The sequence below is a fragment of the Equus quagga genome, chromosome 14, assembly GCF_021613505.1.
Source record: "Equus quagga isolate Etosha38 chromosome 14, UCLA_HA_Equagga_1.0, whole genome shotgun sequence".
NCBI classification, from domain to species: Eukaryota; Metazoa; Chordata; class Mammalia; order Perissodactyla; family Equidae; genus Equus; species Equus quagga.
In genome coordinates, this window is record NC_060280.1 from 4,837,126 (window position 1) to 4,853,521 (window position 16,396).

Genomic DNA, 16,396 nt, shown 5'->3' on the forward strand with positions numbered 1-16,396 from the left:
GGAGGTTCAGGAAGACTTCTTGGAGGTGATGATTAAGCCGAAACCCAGAGGGTGGGTAGGAGTTAACCAGGCAAAGAGAGGGAAAAGTGTTCTAGGAAGGAAGAGCAGAACCCAAGAAAGTCCAGCGACTGGAGACAGCAGGAGGGTAAAGGAGAGCTCCCTCGTTTCCTCTCCTTTGAGACACCGTTCAAGACGAGTCCTTACTTTACTTGTCACCGAGGAAGAGAAAACGTTGGCAGTTATACTGGCAGAGGGTTTTTTTTTTATCACTTAGGGTTTTAGTACCTTTTGAAAGAGCATTTTTTATTCTTAATTGGATGTATTTTATATATATATACATATTTATAGCACTCTATCAAATATAGCAAAATATAAATGTGTGTGATATAATTTGCTTTCAGTACTTTTGAAAGTTTTAGGGTCAGATTCTTCTGAAAGGCATTTTTGGTTCAGAGGCATGGACGTTAAGCTTTTCCACACAATGTGGTCAAGGGCATCAGTGACAGTGTTTGTAAAGAATCCCAGGGGAATCCCAGGGAAAGCTACTGTGGCTGGGCTGTCAGGCTGGGGTGTGAGTGTGTGGGACTAGCCTGCTCTGACTCCCACTTGGGTAATGTCGCTAAACACCCCTGATTCACCACCTCCCCCAGCACCTCCCACAACGTTTGGTACCCAGGGGTTAAAAGGGTGGCCACTACTGTTTCTGGGATTTTCTTCCAGGCTAACACCCATCCTGACAGTTTTGAAGCTGGTGCTTTTCATGTTTGCAGACATAGGCAGGAGCAATCAACTAACGACTGTCGCCTGCTCTACAGTGATTTTCAGATGAGTCCCAATCTCAGGTGTGTTCTGATGTGAAGAAAAGTGCATCTCCAAGGATGACGAGACATGGCTGAAGCAGAGAGGGGGTGTGTGTGTGTGTGTTGTAGGGAGCAGGGTGAGCTGGGCAAGGGGTAGCCTGTGGTCAGATCAACCATCTTAAGGTGTTTCAACTTTATCCTAAAAGTGTTAGTTAAGCTAATAAGGAGGTCAAGCAGAACAATGATAACCTTTGCAGCCGGGTGTAGAATAGAGGGGGTGGGAGCGAGATGAAACCCGGCAGATCCAGGGAGGAGGCAGGCCGTGGAGGAATCTCGCTCTGGGGTTTCGTAATAAAAAGAGCAATGATGATCCTCACCATCTCGGGAGCCCTTGGGGGGCTTCAGCCATAAAGATTGCTGATCCAGGGCGATCGGCTCTCCTCCAAGTCCCGGGAAAATGTGGCGTCCCAGGAGAGATCAAACAGACAGATGCCCAACGCTTCACCTTGAATGAAAACCCCAGATAACTGAAACTTTTCCCTTTAAGAGCTAAATTCTCTTTTGAATGAAAATCTCTTAATTCAATACAAATTTGGATGCCTTCTTACACTGGGGCCTATTAAATATAATATAACCTTTTTTTCTTTACTGAGCATGATTAAGAGAATCAATATTCTTTGAATGAATAACAACAAAAAAGGTCAACATTAATTAATGAACTGGGCGGCAAAGCAATGAGTTCCAAAAGGCTATTGAGTTGTATAAAACAATTTTTGCCTGTACTTTTTTTAAATGATAATACCTGATACTTGTTTCTCACGCTGTGGTTTCCAAAGGATGTTTGTGCCCATGATCTCATTTGATCCTCTGAGTCAAGTCATGTTCTCCTGGAAGCAGATGCTAAGATGAAATGAAAAGTGCAAGCGATCTACTGAGGGACACGCCTGTGAGAAGTAGAGAGGAGAGGGGACAGGAGCAGGCAGGGAGAGCTCCAGGACAACGCAGGTGTGACAGCCACAGGAGGACAAGAGGAGGCAGGAGACAGGTGGGTGGAGCCTCACACTGCAGTGTGGTGTGAGCAAGTCTCCTCAGAGGAGAGTGCTCCTTAGAGGAATCCTGGTTCTAGGTCACTGGCTAGAAGCAGCCTGAGGAGGGTGCAGCCCTGGCACGGATGCTCTCGCAGATGCCCCGAATGTGGCAGCTGGAGGCTGCTGCCAACTCTACTCCTCAGGCAGTTTTTCCTTTTTAAGGGAGTTATTGGCCCTAACTGTCATGGCTGCTGCACCCTGTGAAGTAGGCAGAGCAGGTATTTGAAAGAAGTTTCAGATCATTAAAAATGTTCAGTGTGATAGTGGCAGGTTCCCAGGCTTCATGGCTGTCATGTGAAGTGGCAGACAGTCCTCAGAGATGGCCACCGCCTATTCCTTCTGTGGTTGGTCTGTCTGCTCGTCACCCGGAGGTGACTCTCTGGCTCCTCCCCTTGGACCGGGCTGGCCCTGGGCCATGTGTGTTGAGAGAGGGCGGCTGAGGCCTTTCTCTGCAGGCTTTCAGGGGACAGGCTGCTTGCCCTCACTTCTCTCTCAGAAGCCAGACGTCGTGTAAGTAGTTGGACCATAACCTCATTCCAATCATGAGCAAACGTCAGATAGAACCAGACTGAGAGACATTCTACAAAATAACTGACCAGTACTTGTCAAAAGCGTCAAGATAGCAAAGGACAAGGCTGAGGGACTGTTACCGATTGGAAGAGACTAAGGAGAAATAACAGCTAAATACAATACAGGCTCCTGCATAGGATCTTGGGGTAGCAAAAGATCATTATTAGATCACCTGGTGTAGTGTAATAGTGTCCGGAATTTAGGGAATAGTATTGTACCATGTTAACTTGGCTCCGATGACATATTAAAGTTGTGTAGGAAATTATCATTGAGGAACATGGGTAATGGGCATATGGGAACTCTCTGTTTCATTTTTGTAACACTAAGGTTCAAGGTGATTTGAAATGGATCAGTTGATATGTGGAACATCAGAACAGAGGCAGCAGCTCCGTTAATCCCTGCAGGGTTCCTCTTGAGTTGGGCTATTGGAAAAAAGGACTGATCTCAAGACTGGGGAGTTGGTGGCATTTTCCATGATGTTAACCAAAGGACCTTTGGTTTCCAAACAACCTTTCACTGGTCTATTTCAAAGCTGAAATTCCCACTCTTCTGGTAATCCATCAATTAAAGGCAAGTACCACAAAAAGTATCTCGTGTCACAGTAATTCTTGGAGATCCACCACAAAAGAAAAGTGTTTGGTTAAATGTTTGGGAAATCCTTGCACAGTTTATCTACTTCTTGCAGATTGTCTATGAACATTAGTATATGAAAGGCTCTAAGAAATTCTGCAGTAAAGAAATCTATGCAATTTTATTTAACCTAGAATTTATTCTCCAGATTTATTCAACCACAGAATCCTAAATGCATGTATGCAAAAATTTTTCCTATGAAAGACACTTTAGGGAATGCCAGATGAAGTCATCATGCAGTGCAAACGATTTCAAGTAGCAAAGTCAATTCCCTTTCCCTGGAAGGGATGAGAAGGAGGCTAAATGTGAAGATTACTCTAAAAATTTCTCTCCCGTGAGGAGACAGCTCAGAGTCAACGACCTCAAAATACCCGTTCTTAGTAAAGAAGTCTGTCAGCCAATGGAAGGGTGTATGTCAGTCAAGATTCTTAGTTATAAATGACAGAATCCACTCTAAAAAGGGATTTATCATAGGACATTAATAAGTTTATTAAATTTAAATGACGGCCAGGAAAATTGTCAGGAGAAACTCCCAACTTCAATATGAAGTCATCTAGAAGAAATCCCACTATCAATGATGTCCAGCTGTCATCAGCTGTGGTGCCAGAACCTTAATCAGAGCTACCCAGAAGAATCAAGTGCCTCAGAAGATCTGGTCTCATGGAGTGTGGCCGCGTCATCATGATACTCTACCTTGTGTCACTTCTGCTTTTCCAAGGACTAAGTGGATGTGTCTCTTCACAGACCGTAAGTCACATGAGTAGCCTAGCTGCAAAGGATTCTGGGAAATGTCGTTTCCCCCTCTTTCCAGCAGTTATCATACAGGAAGGCACGGGAGAAGGGTTTTTGAGCAGGTGTTGGGTAAACCAACTTGCAGCATCGCCACGGGATGCTGTGTCACCCATTCTTCATTTGACACATGCAAACAGGAGACTGGTGTCATACCATGGTTGTCATTTTTTTCCATTTCTGCCCAGGTTGTGAAACTATTACTAAATACTAAACATGGTAGCAATAGTAAAATCTAGAACTATAATAACAATACTCATCATCACCATAAAACCCAGAACTAAAGGAATACATGTAATATAGTATTAATAACAATCCAAGTAGTACAGCTATACTAAAATTCAAAATCATGGTAATAAGACTCAATGCTAATAAAGTTCGATACTAGAATAAAACAAAATTCATCATTATAATGGCGATCAGACAATGTTCCTTAGTCTTTGAAGTCACTCCTTTCCTCTTAGTGGTTACAAACTTGGGTTCTGGAATCAGAGTGCCTGGCCCTGCCCTGCCCTTCTGGCATCAGGCGAGTTATAAACACCGCAGTTCTCAGTTTCTCATTATGGTTGAAGCTAATCTCCCTCAGTGAGCCGTTGTGAGAATTGAATGAGAAAAAGCAGGGAAGTATCCTGCCCACAGTGAGCACCCGGTGAACGTTAGGGTATAGCCAGAGCGGAACTGGAGGATGTGGCAATAAATCTCATGCTCTGCATCCCCGCAGACGGGAAGCCTGCCTCTGAAGTCTGGCCTTCTATGACGGATTTCCTGAGATCTTCCTATTTACCTATTTCCTGCTGGGTCACCAGTCACTGCTCAGAGGGCTGTGGCATCCATCTCCAGTTTTGGATTGATCCCTACTTACAAACATGGAGTTTGGAATCTGCATTCTGTCACAGAGCCACGAGGGCCTTTCTGGATCTTTGACTTTAGGGATTAGCCTTCCCTGGAGCTTGGGGTTCTGCTGATAACCCTCACTGCCCTTCCTTGGTTGTGATTTTACGGAGACAGGGCTTAAGAGTCAGTCACAGTTGGACTTAAATATGATCTTCATCTTATTAGCTGTGTGACCTTAGGCAAATTATTCACCTCTCTGAAGCTTGGTTTCGCATGTGAAATGGCATTAATAATACTTTTTCAAAAGGTTGTTGTGAAAAGCAATGGAGGGTGGTGTCTGGCACAGCTCTGAGCACACAGCTGGGGCTTTGTATCTGATAGTCCACTCGCTCTCCACTGTCTGCTCTCTGCTCTGCCCCACAGCACCATTATTCTGGGTTCTAATAATGTGTGCATTGGGAGGAGCTGGAGGCTGGACCTCGAATTTGTTCTGATCTGGATATTGTTGTGATTCTTACTTTTGTTCAAAAAAAAAAAAAAAGAAATTTAGCTTGTTCCCTTGTGTATTTTTTCTCCTAGAAGTGGAACTCAGCTAAAATTCTGGAGTGGAGAGTTCAGGCGAGCTGGGTTCTGCTTGAGGGGTTGGCCGTGTCCCTCTGGTGAGCCCGCTGACACAGGTCTCTTGCGTGGGCAGACACTTCACTTACTCTTCTTAATAAGTCAATGACTGCATCTTCCTCGGGCCCTAAGAGACTGGTTACAACCTCTGAGACTCTATAGTGAGTCTCAGGGTGACTGTGTAATCTTAGTATAATCTCAATATAATTATCATCACAGGGCTGGCATTTATTATTTTGACTGTAGGGCAGAAACAGAGATTGTAGGGCATTAGATGTAGGTTGAAGTCCTAGGCTGTGGGACACTTCGAAAATTATATCAGAGCCTCTCGGTGGCCCCAAAGGCTCAGGAACTTCCTCAGCTCTTGGGTGGCTGGACAGGGTCCCATGGATGGTTTCTTATGGCCACTGGTACCTACAATGTGCTGTACAAATGCTGTCCTTTTCTATCTGTGCCCTGACATGGCAAGCCTTGGGTTCCTCTTCTGTAAAATATTGATAACAACAGTATCTACCCCATTGGGTGCTGTAAGGATTAAAATAATATTTACAAAGTGTTTAGACCAGGACTTGTTGCATAGTAAGTAATATAAGTAAGCAATTATTGTTGTTAAGGATGTTGTGTAATGATTTTCTATAAAAGGGGGGATTCATGAATATTTATATTCTGCTTTGGGTAATAATCTAATAGTACGCTATTTTCTTGCTCCAATTGTTCCGGCTTTGGCCACTGGGAGCTCTTTCGGGTTGACCCCGGTTTCCCTTGGGCACGCCTCTATTCTTTTGTTGTTTGAGCACTTCCTTACTGTCTGGGGCTGCAAGATTCTCCAGACTCGCTCTGTATTCTCCCTGGCCCAGCGCTGGAACCGGCCATTCACCAAAGAGCCCTGATTTCTTTTAATGAAGAATGGGGTTGGAAACCAAGGGTGAGCCAGGTGACCTGAGTGAGCCACTGAATTTGGTCCAACCACTTCTGCTGTTAAGTTAATGTGTTAGATGAGACAGACCTGAGTTCGTCAGGAATGCCCCGTAGGGCAGGGTATAGACAGCAGTGTCAAGCCAGGCTCCCTCACAGAAAGAGTGCTTACTGGAGCTTGAGTGTGCGGGAAGGGCCGCCTGCTGCGGGGCCTGTGGGAGAAATTGAGCACGTGTTCCTCAACAGGGTGAGGGAAGAGGATTCTGTGTCATCACTGCATCCTAGAGATTCCTGATTTGCTCAGTGTTGCTTTAAGTCTTTCATTCTGTTCCAACTCTCTACTGCTGTGCAAAAACATCCTCCAAAGCTTAGTGGTTTAAAAGGACAATGATTTTATTCTCTCTCGGTTTCTGTGTGTTAGTGATTTGGGGACAAGCTCTGCTGGATGGTTTCGGTCCACTGGCGGCTGCAGGGAGAGCTGTAGGGGTCTGTAGCAGCTGGGGACTGGCCAGGGGTCTCTCTTTCTTGTATTACTCCTTCACATGGTCACCGGGCTTCTCCACGTGGTCTCTTCGTGGAAACTGGTTTGGCCTCTTCATGGCATGGCGGCCTCTGAGCCCTTGGACTGCTCACACGGTGACTAAGGGCCCCAGCGCAGGAATTTCAGTGGACAAGGCAGAGGCACCCTCACCCTTTCTGACCTAGCTTGGGAATTTACTTCTACTACATTCTCCTGTGCGATGTGAGCCACAGACCACCTAGCTTCAAGGAGAGGGCACACAGAGCCACGTCTCAATGGGCGGAGTACCAACGTCACATTTTAAGAGGAGTCTGTGGCATGAAAGACATTGTGTTGGTCATCTTTGGGAAAAAAATTCTGCTGCACGATCACCACAGCTATGCTGCCAAGATTTCTAGCATTTGAAAATGTGCCATAAACTCACAAAAGCTGAAGGCTGCTGCCCTGAAAGCGACAGGTCTTCACCTGGTGTCTTTCTGTATCTCTCCCTCTCTTTTCATACTCCCCTGCCTGCTTAGAGCTCCTTTCCCACCCACCAGCGTTCATCTGCTTCCCATGTCATGTTGTCTGATTCTCCCTTGATGGCCATAAAGATTCCCTTTAAAAATACTGTTTGCTTTTAGTGTGGCCGAAAGGAGACAGACCACATAAAGGAAGCATGTAGATGGAGAGAAAAGACCCAAATGAATAATGGAAAACAGGAGTGAGAATGAACAATGATGGGGAAAACAGTCAGTGTCATCGCATGATTGTGACAGCACACGGAAGGGACTGGAAAACACCTAAGAGTGGAAACACGGAAATATTAAAACTGAGGAACCTGCACGGGTGCTAAGAATTGCCATAGGCCTACTTTTTCATGTAATATGAACTTAGAGATCAGGGAGGGGTTTTGGGGACATCCTTAAGACGTCAAAATTGTGTGTCATGTTCGATATAAATGGGAGAAGAAGGTCCATGGCACTTATCGGAACTGCAGAGGGGTACGTGGCCAGAGAAGCTTTAAAATTCTCTGACAAAGAACGTCAGCTGCTCGGATGGCGGACTTGGTCAAAGGCACATGCTGGCAGGAGCAGGGAGCCCTGGTGGCCTGAGCCACTCGTTCAGGGCTGTGAACTGGGTGTGTCCTGGTTGACGTCTGCCTCGTTTTGGCCGCGTTCTGCTCCCCAGTCCTGTCAGGCTCCATGCTGTCCCTCCCCTGCGAGTCTGCGCACCTGCTTTTGTCTCACTGTCCATTCATTTGTTCTCACTCATTCATTCACCCTCCTGTTGTTCTTCCAATGGGTACATTCTGTCCCCACCTTTAGCAATTGTTGTTGTCCACTCTATTCCACAACTGGGCTCTTTCTCGGCACCCCCAACCCAACACTCACACACTACACACTGCACACACACAGAGCTTGGTTCCTTCTGGTCATTGGAAGCCATTTTCCTTTTATGTGCACTGACATAAACTGGATAGGAGATCGCCACGAATGGAGAGGGCATGGCAAAATCTAGAGGCTAAGAAATCTGCAGTTCTTGGCGACAGAAGGACAGGGTTCAGTGGATTCAAGAGGGAGGGACCCTGCTGGCAGCAAGAGGAAACTCTGATTTTCTACTTTCATAAAGTTTGTGCAAGGAAATAGTGTTTGTAGCAATGGCTGTGGGATAATTTCCAGCACAAACCACTAGATGGAGGTCCTGCCTAAAGAACACTCTGGAAGCCTCCAGCCCTCCGGTCAGCAAGTTTTCCTCCTCTAGGTGAAAATGTGAATTGGGGGCACCAGGTGAAAGCCCCGTCTGTTCAGCGGGCTCGGTAATCTTGTCTTGTTGTGGAGCACACTCCCTCTCGAACGGCGTCGGCAATGGTCCTACTGGGGGATTGCCCCCAATATGGGTCACTTGGTGCCCACGGTTCATTCCACTTAGACAGCTATAGGAATGTTTACTCTTTTCCTGTGAATGCCAGATGGCCAGCTCTGTCTTTTATTCTCCATTTCATGAGCTTTAAGTGCTGCTTGTGCTGTGAAGAGTTCTTTGTTCCTTGAAAGGAAACCTTGCAAACACAGGTAATTCTCCCAGTATGGGATTTTGAGTGCAAGCAAGGCAGTAAATAACCTCAGACAAATCTGAAGGCAGCTAACCTTTCTTGCTGAGGGTTGAGTTGAGTTTTTCTGACTGATACCATTTACCCCATAGCTGGGGAACCTGGGACAGACTTTATTTTTATTGCAAGGATTACTAGAAGCAAGTGTACATTTATTCTGCAAATAAAACTCCATTAATTTAAACATACTGTAGATCGATTTAATGAGCTATAAACTCACAAATATTTGACATTTTCTCCAACAAAAAGCTTGCACACTTGAGATTTATAAGTGAACTGACACTTCATATGGTTTTCCTGTTTCTCTTTTGCGTGTAAGAAAGAAACACCTTCGCATTTGACAAAGAGTGACTTGTTTTCTAGCTTAGCCAGATGAAGAATTAGGTGACACTAGTGTTACTTTTGGGAAATCTTGATACTGAGTAGTCTCTGAGTCCCTCCTTGCTAGGCTGGCCAAGGTCAAGGTGGCCGAAAGAAATTGGGAGCTGAAGATGTTTCTGTCCAGGGTCCTCGGTGCTCAGTGAGGGTCCCGGCTGCCGTCTACCCCCTTTCCCCTGTGCCTCTTGAGTCCATAGCAGGGCCATGTTTGTCCCTTTGCTGCTTACACCACCCTTGGCCAAGACTGAGAAGAGAACAACACAATGGGTGAACATCCTCACCAAGTAAAGGCATCCAAGGTTTTCCTCCAGGAATCAGGATCGGTTATGGAAACTAGTTTGGTTGCTTTTGGGGGTTGTAACTGGAAGGTCATATACAAGAGCTGTTATGTTTTTGCTAGAAAGGAGAAAACTAGTATGGAAGGAGTGAAGAAGAGAGGAAGATGGAGAGGAGGATGGGGGAGAAAGCTAGAGACATGAGGAGGAGGAAGCGGAAAATAAGGAGATGGGCGTGGAGATCTGGGAGGAGGGGGAGGAAAGATGGAAGAGAAGAGGGAAACAGACACAGAGGGAGACGCAGGAGCAGAGATCATACCATCCTGAGGGAGGAATTGTATAACCACGGTTTCTAAAGCTCTGAGTCATGGTTCCTCCCTCCAGAGATCAGTCTGACTTCTTTTTTTTTTAAAGATTTTATTTTTTCCTTTTTCTCCCCAAAGCCCCCTGGTACATAGTTTTGTATTCTTCGTTGTGGGTTCCTCTAGTTGTGGCATGTGGGACGCTGCCTCAGCGTGGTCTGAGGAGCAGTGCCATGTCCGCGCCCAGGATTCGAACCAACGAAACACTGGGCCGCCTGCAGCGGAGCGCGCGAACTTAACCACTCGGCCACGGGGCCAGCCCCCAGTCTGACTTCTTGCTTAGCTTCTGTGAGATACAGCTGGGTTCTTCTTGAGTCAGTTGAATCGATTTTGCTCCTTGGCATTTTTTAAGCCCTAAACTACAGGTGCTGGCCTTGATCCTTCGTCCCGAGCTGCACAGAGCCTCTCCCTTGAGTCACCCCCTCAGGCCTTGCCCATACTATTCTTCTCCTTTGCCCCCATCCTCATGACAAGTCTGATCTCTTTGTGGCCTGAAGGCTGTGAGGGAGTCATGTGGGAGAGTTAGATGCAATCCTCCGGCAGTATGTTACCTCCTTCCAAATAACTCTGCTTTAAGCCAGGTGCTGGCTGACACTTTCTGTAAAGGTCTGATAGTGAACATTTTTGGCTCTGCAGGCATATATCTCTGCTGCAACTACTCATCTCTGCCACCATCAAGGAATGAGTGTGGCTGGGCTCCAGTGAAATTTATTTCCAAAAACAGGGGATAGGATTTGGCCCCTGGCTGCAGCTTGCAGACCTCTACTCTAAGCTCGCAGGGGTAATTTATTTGCTTCTTTAGATATTTTTTCCCCACCCCTCAAAAGAAGATTTGCCTCACTCTGTGATAAGCAAATCGTGATTTGCCTCATGAGTGTGAACTCATGACTCTTTACCTCATGCTGCAAGCTCTGGAGGATGTGGGTCCTGTGACAGGGTTAATTTTCCAGCTCCTCCATCTGTCCACTGACGTGGTCTCTGTCCCTAGTCCCACTGGGGACCCGATAGTCTGCAAATGCTTCTCTGCCTCCTTGCATGCCCCTATTATTGGTGTTTCCTTGAGTTCTGCCCTAGGCCACCTTCTCTTTCTTTTCACCATCTACTGACACATGGTCGATGTTCAGCAATACTTGTTGAATAAAGACAGGACAATAGGACCACCTTGTTTTTAGAATCTGAGGTTCTTGTTGCCTTTATAAAGGTGAGCAGCTATGGTGTGATGGAAATGGTGCTGGACCTGAAGTCTGGAGACCCAGGTTTTTATTCCCGTCCTCCTGCTCATCAGCTGTGTGACCCTGGACAAGGAGTCTAATTCTGAATCTCCAGTTCCTCACCTGTTGTGTGGGGACAGTAATCAGAGTTGTTCTGAGAATTAATGGGCGGACTGTTCCTACCATAGTCCCAACGAAGATTTTCTAGACTTTTCCTCTTCTCAAGAGTCCTTCCCTTCAGTTAAAACAGTATTGCTGTTTCTCGAACGTTCCTCATGCTGTCTTGGGGCCCGTTGAAGTCTCAGTGCTCATACCCACATAGCTAAGCTTGAGTAGAACTGACTTTCTTCAAGGCACAAGGTGAGTACCGTGCCTCCGGGCTGAGCTCAAGCACTTCCCTCATCTTCAATCTTGGCTGATCAGAAACGCATGCTGTTATCTCAGGCCGAAGTCCATTTCTCCCAGACTATGATGGGTTCCCTTACCATAGACCAAACATCCTACAAAAATACTATAAATGATGGAAAATGTTTTAAAAGTTGGTTTTAAGGCGTTGGATTGTTACTAAGCAGCCAGGACTCAAGGAGCCAAGATCCCAGAGAGAAAGGAAAGTCACGGGGTAGCCCAGCATTCTCAATTGCCTTTCTCCTCGAGGTGTTCGCTGATCTCTGAGCGGCCAGGTGGAAAGGTAGAGAGGGTGAGAGAAAGGTGCATTTAGGAGGATGAGGAGAGAAGCAGAGCTGCTGGCAGTCTCACAGGGTTGGGGAAGTGGTAGCAAGTGGAAATCAGGGCCCGGTGAGGACTAACTACTCCAAATAAAAGACAAAATCACAGGAGGAACTGAGGAGGAACGCTCAGGAGTATTTTGACTTAGGGAAGAGTCTTTTGGTGGGGCTCCTAATTTTACTTGGGTATGTTTATATTCTGGTCCACAATGGAATGCAAGCAAGAAGGCCTACAATTCTGTAGCATCTAAATTTGGGGACACATTCAAAAGAATCCTAGAGACAACCTTCTTGATAGCTGTTGCCTAGAATCAAAAAGTGTGTTTTGGGGCATATTTGGGCTGAATTTTTATACATTTAATCCAAAAATTATAGAAAATGCAACGTCCTCTATTTAGCAGATTTTGCTTTGAGCTTTCTAGGAACTTTAGCACCTGTAGAGAACGTATTTTTAAATTAAATATATAACGGCCTACTGAGGAGTGTCAATTAAAGGTGTCATCAGTTTATTAATCATAAAATGCAACTTTGAAGTTTGCAGACAATTTTATTAAAAAATCCAAAATAAGATTATGCAAACAAAGTGTTCAGAAGCATACCAGTGACACAGTAGGAGACGCAGGTGTATGTTCCAAGATATTCTGCTCAGTTATCTTTTTACAGTTCGTGTCATCAGTTTAATGAAGCTTTAAAAATTGTTTAACGTACACAGACATATGTCATTTTAACATTTTAAAATGAATTAAAAATAGTTTAAAAATTAATCTATTCTATAGATCCAGTAATACAATAAACCCAATTTGTTGACCAGTAAATTAAGTATTAAAAAATAATCAGACCCACTTTTCCCAAGAAGGCCCCCATAACAGTGAGGCTCAGAAGTGCTCTTTGTGCACTCTGAACCCCCAGCAGTGGCCACGGGGGAGCGCACAGTCCCTCATCCAAACGCTCCTGATTCTAACCATTGTGGACCTTACGTCTCCGCAGGAGGGCGTGGAAGCCCCTACTTCTCGGAGAGACTGTGGTGGATTTGGTTCCCTTCCCTGAGAGCAGACTGCTAGTAATTCTTACTAACAGCTCAGAAGCGACCCACAGAACAGACTAACTGGCAGGTCCCTGGAGGAGAGAACACTCCCCTTTTTGCGCTTGACCCTGGGTTCTGCCTGCAGACGACATCCTACGCTCTCCAGGTATAGAACTTAGCCAACCAGAAAAGATAGAACACGATGTCACTTGACCAGAAAATAAAAAAGAATGTGAAAGCAATTAAAATTAGAGTAACGACAGGCAGGATAACACAATAAAATCAAATGGAATCCTGGTAAGACCCTCATAAGAACGAAGATAAAGCAGTGTAAACAGTAACAAAAAGATGAAGAAGACCAAGGACAATGGAAATACAGTAAAAGAGTGAAAACAAAAGGAATAAAAGATTCAAAGAATAAATCAAGCTAAAAAGAGATGGAAGTCAGTACAGGTTTAGGTTTATAGAAACTAAATCAATCAAAGAGCGTGTGGGCTCGGCGGCATGTGGGCTCGGCGGCATGTGGGCTTCTCTGTCTCATGTGAGAACAGTCTTGGCTGTACCGGCCAAGCCAGACCTGTAAATTCTAGAGGCCTGGCAGGACTCTGTGGGAGGAGCTCCAGGGCAAAGGGCCCGCAGCACTGAGTGGTGAACGCCGGAGTGGGGCTTAAATCCATTAACAGAAACCTTGGCTATTTAGGTCACAGATCACGGTGCAGTCGATGGTTCCTTAGAAAATCATCTGGCCCAATCTCCTTCCTATAGATATGTGAACTGAGGCCTGTGTTGAAGAAACAGGTCTAATTCCAGTGATGGGGTGGAGAAGTGTTGCCATAGGGAATGTTTCTTGGCAACACCATCTGATGAGAAGGCCTATTCAGTTAATGATCCCGTGATGGGTGCCTTCCTAAGCAATCCTTTTTCTTGTTCCTGAAATTTTGGAATGGACACAAGTGCGTGTGATGGTGGTCAGTTAGCTTTCTTGGAATCTATTCCCTAGGCCGTCTAGTTTGATTGTATTGAGCTGAGCTGCACAACTGAGATGCATCCAAGAACAGTGGCTTCTCATCCGGGACCCCGGGAGCCCTGCTGGCCCTGGTGAGTCAAGGTTGACGCAGAGGCTGGGAGTTGGGGAGGATAGTCCTGCAGAACCCTTGGCTGGCTTTGGTGGAGCAGCTGGAGAAAACTCCCTAAGGGGGAAGAAAGATGAGAGCAGCCCGCGATCCCGGGCTGGCCCCAGCTTCTCTCAGCCTCTCAGGTGGTGCCTGGGGAATCTCTGCACAGCTGCCTTTGGAAAAGGAGCCCCAAGCCCGGAGCAGGTGGTGCGGGTCAACTCATCTACGGTAATACCCAAAGGGCCTGCAGCCTCTTCAGTCATGCCCCTTCTAGACTGAGGGGCTGTACTGGTTTTCTATCACTGCTGTCACAAATGACCACAAATCTGGCAGCTTAACACAACACAAATGTTCTACCTTACAGTTCTGGAGGTCAGAAGTCTGACATGAATCTTGTGGGGCTGAAATCAAGGTGTTGGCAGTTCCTTCCAGAGGCCCTAGGGGAGAATACATTTCTTGCTTTTTCTAGCTTCTAGGGACCACCTGCATTCCTTGGCTCCTGGCTCCTTTCTCCATCTTCCATTAACCTTAGGTATCTTCACATTCCCCCAGCTCTCTCCCTGCCCCCTTTCTTTCAGACATCTACTTCCTACTCTCACTCTCCCGCATCACTCTTATAAGGGCCTTTGTGATTATACTGGGCCCACTTGGAGATTCCAGGATAATCTCCCCATCTCAAAATCCTCAGCTTGGGGCTGGCCCCGTGGCCGAGTGGTTGAGTTCGCGTGCTCCGCTGCCGAAGGCCCAGTGTTTTGTTGGTTCGAATCCTGGGTGCGGACATGGCACTGCTCATCGAGTCATGCTGAGGCGGCGTCCCACATGCCACAACTAGAAGGACTCACAACGAAGAATATACAACTATGTACTGGGGGGCTTTGGGGAGAAAAAGGAAAAAAAATAAAAAATCTTTAAAAAAAAATCCTCAGCTTAATCACGTCTGCAAAGTCCCGTTTGCCATGTAAGATAGACGCACAGATTCAGGGGACTAAGATGTGGACCTCTTTAGGGGCTGTTACTGAGACTGCCAGAGGAGCTTTTCATCCCTGGTCTTTCCCGTAGATGGCACAGAGTCCTTGCAGAATCACTCACCCTGGAGATGTCTCTTCTTCAGCTCCTGGTCCTTACCACTCTTGGGGTGAGAGCTGAAGGCAAGTGTTGCCTTGTGGCCTCATTAAATGATGAACGATTAAGCCAGCTGCTTTAGGGCTAGCTTGGGACTCCACTTTCTGTTGGAATTCTCAGCAGGTTAGGCCTCTGATTCCTTAGGAAGAAGGGAGCTGAAGGTTGGGTGTAAAGTTTACAGTACCAGACATATTTATCGAACAAATGTATACTCGGTACTTATTGGGTACTGAACACTAGGCTGGGCAGCAGAACCTCATTGGTGAATAAGACTGAGTGCTCTCAGATTTTATTGATTTTGCTTATTTACTGTCTTCTCATGTGATAGAATCTAAGCTATATTAGAGCATAGATTTTGTCTTATTTGTACTAAACCCTTATGCACACCTTTTCAGGGGTGTTGGTAAATTCTCAATAAATATTTGCTGGATTAGGGGAAGATATGATCTTTGACGTCAGTGAGCTTATAGTTTAATATACTGAACTAGGGTTTGGAAAATTCTGACCGTTGGGCCAAATCTGGCCCACACTTGTGCTTGTAAATAAAGTTTTATTGGAACACTCATACCCGTTTGTTTACATATTGCCTCCAGCTGTTTTATGCTACAGTGGCAGAGTTGAGTGGCTGTGACCAGACTGCATAGGTTGCAATTTGGGGCTAAAATATTTACTATCTGGACCTTTATAGAAAAAGTTTGCCATTCCCTGGACTGACAAATAAATGGTACCTGTATCGAGTATAAGAAGATCTATGATAGGAAATATACTATCGGATGCCTTAGGAGCACAGGAGAGAGGCAACTCTTTGGTTACTCTTGGAGCTTCCTATGCTCCCAAAGTCATGTCTCTAGAGAGGCCCCGTGTGGTATTAGCCACCTGTGCGCAATAGTTATCGTGGAGAACCCATGTTCCAGCCTTCATGGGCCCTGCAGCTTTGCTGCTCTCCAGGCTCCTGCAAGAATCTTGGTTGAGGCGGGAACTCTAGTGTCTGGGATCTGGATTCCCTGGGGAGGCCATTCTGCCTTCCCTTCCCAGGTCTCTCCACCTTCCTGCTGTACTGTTGAGGTGTAGGGCTTGGATCCCCGCTGTTTGTAAACTTCTCCCTTTTCCCCAGTGTCCTATGGTTGTTCCCTATGACCTCCTCACGTCTCTCTTTCCCTTACTTTCCAGGATGTCGAATAGAATCTCACATCTTCAAAAGATTTAGACATTTACAAAATACTTGGCCTTCTAATTTTCTCCCATCAGGATCCCTAAGACAAGAAACTACAAAGCTTGGTACCTGGTTTGGAGTAGGCATTAGGTGGCAACTGAAATAACAAACAAAAATG

At 45.9% G+C, this 16,396-nt stretch overlaps 1 long non-coding RNA gene across 2 annotated transcripts in view; it reads left to right on the top strand.

Moving 5' to 3' along the window:
- Positions 1–16,396, top strand: part of LOC124251885 (uncharacterized) — a 40,339-nt gene that overhangs the window by 12,554 nt on the left and 11,389 nt on the right. The gene's annotated exons all lie outside the window — the stretch shown is intronic.